This window comes from Otolemur garnettii, unplaced genomic scaffold, assembly GCF_000181295.1.
Source record: "Otolemur garnettii isolate 467f Iridium unplaced genomic scaffold, OtoGar3 scaffold00025, whole genome shotgun sequence".
Lineage (NCBI taxonomy): Eukaryota > Metazoa > Chordata > Mammalia > Primates > Galagidae > Otolemur > Otolemur garnettii.
Window position 1 is genome coordinate 10,633,506 of NW_003852420.1, and position 6,391 is coordinate 10,639,896.

Genomic DNA, 6,391 nt, shown 5'->3' on the forward strand with positions numbered 1-6,391 from the left:
CCACCTTAGGTGTACGTGGCTGGCGCCTTAGCCGCTTGAGCTATAGGCGCCGAGCCCTTCCTCTTTTCTCTTTTTCCTGTAGGAATCTTTTGTCCCACTCCCCCAGCTCAACACTCACTTTTTTCATTTTTACACTGCTCCCCTTTTTCGAGTAAATACATATATACATACATACCTTCAGGTTCATCTCAGTATGTTTGAACAAGCCTTTCATTCTGGACCATCGTTTGAGCGCATATTCCTTGGCCTTGTGTCTCTGAGGATGTTCTTCTCCACCCTGCTCCTAAGTCAGAGCACTGCTGTGTGTCCTTGGCCTTCAAGGAGGAAATGCCACCTGTCATGTTTTCTACTTTTTAGTGGGGATTTCAGCCTGAAATTTGGTTTGGCATTTTGACTTCTCTGCAGAGCTGGCTAAAATCCTTTGCTGTCTCCAAAGGCAGATGACCTGGTTGGGGGGTTTATTGCAAACTCTTCCTTGTCTAACCTGGTAGATGTCAAAAGGAGTTAATCCTTCAGAAGCTCTGGAGGGGGCCTTGAAAATTTGCATTTTTAACAAGTTCACAAGTGACTAGGATGCTGCTGGTTTGGGGAACCAGCAGCACCTGTTCTTGCAGGAAAGGCTGTATTGGAACACAGCCATGCTGGCTCAAGAGACCGCATTAACCTGTAAGCCTGAAGTAATTGCTGTCTGGCCCTTTACGGACAGCGTTTATTGACCCCTGATTCACAGTTACATGTATATGATCACTGCTAACAATTTTTTCTTGAGTTCACATGTTTTTATCAAGAGCTCTTTATATTTTAAGACATTTTCCACAAATTATTCCGCAGATGATAGTGGGATTATATGCATATTCAAAGTGTTTAGGAGTATAAAAAAAGCACAACACTAATTTTCAGTCTTCTGTTTTTTATTTTTTGTAGAGACAGAATCTCACTTTATCGCCGTCGGCAGAGTGCTGTGGTGTCACACAGCTCACAGCAACCTCCAACTCCTGGGCTTAGGCGACTCTCTTGTCTCAGCCTTCCGAGCAGCTGGGACCACAGGTGCCCTGCTATTTTTTCTGTTGCAGTTTGGTTGGGGCCAGGTTCGAACCCATCTACCCACTGAGCCACAGGTGCCACCCTCAGTCTTCTGCTTTAACTAAAATTAATGTGAATTTTTCATTCTATTCTAGAAACATCTATCTATGCTTATTTTAATATGAAACATTTTTCCTTTATAATCTTTGTTTGTTTGTTTGTTTATTTTTGATACAGAGTCTCACTATGTTGCCCTCGGTAGAGTGCTATGATGTCACAGCTCATAGCAACCTCCAACTCTTAGGCTTAGGTGATTCTCTTGTCCCAGCCTCCCAATTAGCTGGGACTACAGGTGCCTGCAACATGCCTGGCTAATTTTTTTTGTTGTTGCAGTTGTTTAGCTGGCCTAGGTCGAGTTTGAACCTATCACCTTTGATGTGTATGGCTGACGCTGTAACTACTGTGCTACAGGCACCGAGCCTTGTTTTTTGGTTTTTTGAGATAGAATGTTATCTTCAGTAGAGTGCTATGGCATCACAGCTCATAGCAACCTTAAACTCTTGGGCTTAATAAAGTGATTCTCTTGCGTCAGCCTCCTAAGTAGTTACAATATTTGCAATATGGGACAAAATACAAATCTTTTTTTTTTTTTTTTTTTTTTTTTTTTTGAGACAATCTGACTATGTAGCCCTGGGTAGGGTGCTATGGTGTCATAGCTCACAGTAACCTCAAACTCTTGGGCTTAAGCAATTCTCTTGCCTCAGCCTCCCAAGTAGCTGGGACTAAAAGTGCCTGCCACAATACCTGGCTATTTTTTTTTTTCTCTTTTTTTTTGAGACAGAGTCTCACCATGTTGCTCTCAGTAGAGAGATGTGGCATCACAGTTCACAGCAACCTCAAACTCTTGGGCTTAAGTGATTCTCTTGCTTCAGCCTCCCAGTAGCTAGGACTATAGACGTCTGCCACAATGCCCAGCAATCTTTTTTGTTGCAGTTGTCTTTGTTTAGCAGGCCCAGGCTGGGCTTGAACCTGTTAGTTTCAGTGTATGTGGCCGGCGCCCTATTCACTGAGTTATGGGGGCCCCACGGGTATTTTTTTTGTTGTTGTCATTGTTGTTTAGCAGGCCAGGGCCAGGCTCGAAAACCAGCCAGCTATGGTGTATGTGACTGGTGCCCTCACCACCGAGCTATAGGCGCCGAGCCTTTCCTTTATGATCTTGTTTTTTTTTTAGAGATAAAGTCTTACTTTGTCACCCTCTATAGAGTGCTGTAGCATCACAGCTTACAGCAACCTCAAACTCTTGGGCTTAAGCGATTCTCTTGCCTGAGCCTCCCAAGTAGCTGGGACTACAGAGGCCTATCACAATGCCTGGCTATTTTTTTGTTGATGTTGTCATTGTTGTTTGGCAGGCCTGGGCTGGATTCGAACCCACCAGCTCTGGTGGGTGTGGCTGGCACCCTAGCCGCTGAGCTATAGGCGCTGAGCCTCCTTTATAATCTTGAGTAAAGTTTGTACTAGGTATGTTAGGCCGGGCTCAGTGGCTCATGCCCGTAATCCTGGCACTCTGGGAGGCCAAGGTAGTTGGATTGCCTGAGCCTACTAGTTCAAGACCAGCCTGCACCTGGTCAGAGCAAGACCTCATTTCTAAAAATATCTGGGCATTGTGGCAGGCAGCTGTAGTCCCAGCTACTTGGGAGGCTGAGGCAAGAGAATTGCTTGAGCCCAAGAGTTTGAGGTTGCTGTGAGCTGTAATGCCATAGCACTCTACCAAGGGTGACAGAGTGAGAACCTGTCTCAAAAAAAAAACCAACTGGCTCGGTGCCTGTGGCTCAAGCAGCTAAGGCGCCAGCCACATACACCTGAGCTGGTGGGTTTGAATTCAGTCTGGGCCCACCAAATGACGGCTGCAGCCAAAAAATAGCCAGGTGTTGTGGCGGGTGCGTGTAGTCCCAGCTATTTGGGAGGCAGAGGCAGGAGAATCTCTTGAGCCCAGGAGTTGGAGGTTGCTGTGAGCTGTGATGCCACAGCACTCTACCCAGGGTGATAGCTTGAGGCTCTGTCTCAAAAAAAAACCAAAAAAAAAACAAAAACGAAACACACCCCAAAACCACCACCAACAACAAAATAAATAAAATAGTGAAGTATGTAATAGGTATGTTGTATTTGATCTTCGGCTTCAACCTGCTTGAAAAGGATGGTACAGGTTAATATCCCATGTTTTAAGTGCTTGTGACAAGTGTTTTGGAATTTGGATTTTTGCATATTTGCATTATACATGTTGAGCATCCATAATTTAAAAATCTGAAATCCAGAATGCTCCACGAGCATTTTCTTTGAACTTGTCATGTTGGCACTTAAAAACTTTTGGATTTAAGATTTGTATTTTGGGCTTGGGCGCCTGAAACTCAGTGGCTAGGGCTCCAGCCACATACACAGGTGTTGGCGGGTTCAAATCCAGCCTGAGTCTGCCAAACAACAACAGCTGTAACCAAAGAGTAGCTGGGCATTGCAGCGGGCGCCTGTAGTCCCAGCTACTTGGGAGGCTGAGGCAAGAGAATTGGTTAAGCTCAAGAGTTTGGGTTACTGTGAGCTGTGATGCCACAGCACTCTACCCAGGGCCACATAGTGAGACTGTGTCTCAGAAAAAAGATTTGTATTTTGTCCTGTATTGCACATATTTTTCCTATGTTTTGAATTCAAATCTGTCAATCTGTTTTTATGTTCCATGCCTTCTCTACTCCAAGATTTTATAAACATTCACTGACATTTTCTTAGATTGATTAGATTAATTATAGACTTTATTAAGAAGAACTGATTTTAGAGTGTGATATGAAGTAAGGATTACTTTTTCCCCCTGGTTTACATTTTTCCCAGCATCATTTATTCATTATTTCATCTTTATTAACTTAAAACAACAGCTTAATCAGCCAATCAGTGCTTGGATCTGTTTTAAGATTTATTTTTTCAGTTTATTTTTTTGTTTTGCATGGTCTTACTACTTTATTTGTTTATTATAAGACAGGATCTCAGATTGGTCTTGAACTCCTGGTCTCAAGTGATCCTTCTATCCCAGCCTTCTGAAGATTATAGGCATCAGCCACTTTCCTGACTGTTTACTTTTTTTTTTTTTTTTTTAGAGACAGAGTCTCACTTTATTGCCCTCAGAAGAGTTCCGTGGCATCACAGCTCATAGCAAACTCCAGCTCTTGGGCTTAGGTGATTCTCTTGCCTTAGCCTCCTGAGTAGCTGGGACTACAGGTACCCACCACAACGCACGGCTATTTTTTTTGTTGCGGTTTGGCTAGGGCTGGGTTTGAACCCGCTACCCTCAGTATATGGGGCCGGTGCCCTACTCACTGAGCCACAGGTGCCACCCCATGCCTGGCTATTTTTTTGTTGTAGTTTGGCCAGGGCTGGGTTCAAACCTACCACCCTTGGTATATGGGGCCAGCGCCCTACCCACTGAGACACAGGCACCGCCCTCTGTTTACTTTTTTGAGTTAGGGTTAGGGTCTTGCCCTCAAGCAATGTGAGTGCAATGGTGTAATCTCAGCTCATTGCAACCTTCAACTCTTGGGCTCAAGTGATGATCCTGGCTCAGCCTCCTTTCCCAGTAGCTGAGATTACAGGCCTGAGCCACCGTTCCTGGCTTTTAATGGGAAATTTCATTGAACGTGTAAATTAACTTGGGGAGGCTTATCATCTTTATAACATTGACTTGTGCTGTCCACAAACAGAACAAATCAGTTTCTCAAAAATTTTTTTTTTTTGCAGTTTTTGGCCAGGGCTGGGTTTGAACCTGTCACCTCTGGCATATGAGGCTGGCGCCCTACTCCTTTGAGCCACAGGCACCGCCCCTCTAGATTTTTCTTAACATATGGTCATGGTCTTTAGGTCACTTGTTTATTGTTCTTTATTTTAAAATATTTGGTATTTGGATTGAGATTATTTCCTCTCATGCCACTCTTAATCTCCAATTTCCTAATTGTTACAGAGAAAATATAAAGCATTATATAAAACACAAGCAATATATTGCTTGTAATCTAGATGTCTTATAACTGACCACTTATATTAGTCAGGGTAGTTAAAGCTAGCCCGAGACTGTGGCCTAACAAAATTTTTATTTCTTGCTCACATTTTTTAGATTGTTCTCTAAGTGGTGATTTAGGGGTCTGGGTTTCTTCCATCTTAAAATATAACTGACTGTAGGATGTGGCCTCTGAGTTTGCCGTGGAATTTTGTGCATGGAAGATTTTTTTTTTTATGGGCCGAGCTGGGAAGTAGTAGTATTTTTCTTTCACAGTCTACTAGCCTCTGTTTTTGATGCAGGGGAGCTGGGAAGTGGTATCTTTTTTGTATATCTGTGAGGAAAGTGAATGGCACCGAGTCTGCTGTCCTGTCTAAACAAACTTTTAGTCTTTATTTTTTAGTGGATTCGCTTGAGTTTCCTAGGCAGGCATAATATAGGTTGACCATCCCTAATCTGAAAATCCAAAATCTGAGATGCTCCCAAACCTGAAACTTTCTGATCACTGACATGATGCAACAAGAAGAAAATTTCACAGCTGATCTCACAGGATGAGTTGCCGTGAAAATGCAGTCAAGGCTGGGCGCAGTGGTTCATGCCTGTGATCCCAGCTTTAATCTCACTACTTTGGGAGGCCGAGGTGGGAGGATTGCTTAAGGCCAGGAGCTCTGAGACCAGCCTGGGCACCAAAGGGAGACCCTGGTCTATTAAAAAAATAATCTGAGTGTGGTGGCCATCTACTTGGGAGGCTGAGGTGGGAGGATCGCTTGAGCCCAGGAGTTTGAGGCTGCAGTGAACCTTTAACATGATACTCCTCTCCAGGTTGGGGGATAGAGTGGTCTCAAAAAAAAAAAAAGGCACAGTCAAAACTGGGTTTAATGCACAAAATTATTTTTAAAAAAATTATACTAAATTACCCTCAGGGTATGTTTATAAGGTGTTTATGAAATATAAGTGAATATTGTGTTTCAGACTTGCCTCCCATCCCGAAGATATCTTACAGTATGCAATTTTTTTTAATTGAGACAGAGTCTCAGTTTATTGCCCTCTGTAGAGTGCTATAGTCATAACTCAAAGCAACCTCAAACTCTTGGGCTCAAGTGATTCTCTTGCCTCAGCTTCTTTAGTAGCTAGGACTACAGGCACCTGCCACAATGCCCACCTTTTTTAATTTTTTTTTTTCCTGAACCCATCTGCCTGCGTGCATGTGGACAGCACCCTAACCACTGAGCTACAGGTGCTCCCATTATATGCAAATATTAAAAAATTCAAAAAATGTCTGAAATACTTCTGTTCCCAAGCATTTTAGATAAGAGATGCTCAACTTCTTTTTTTTTTTTT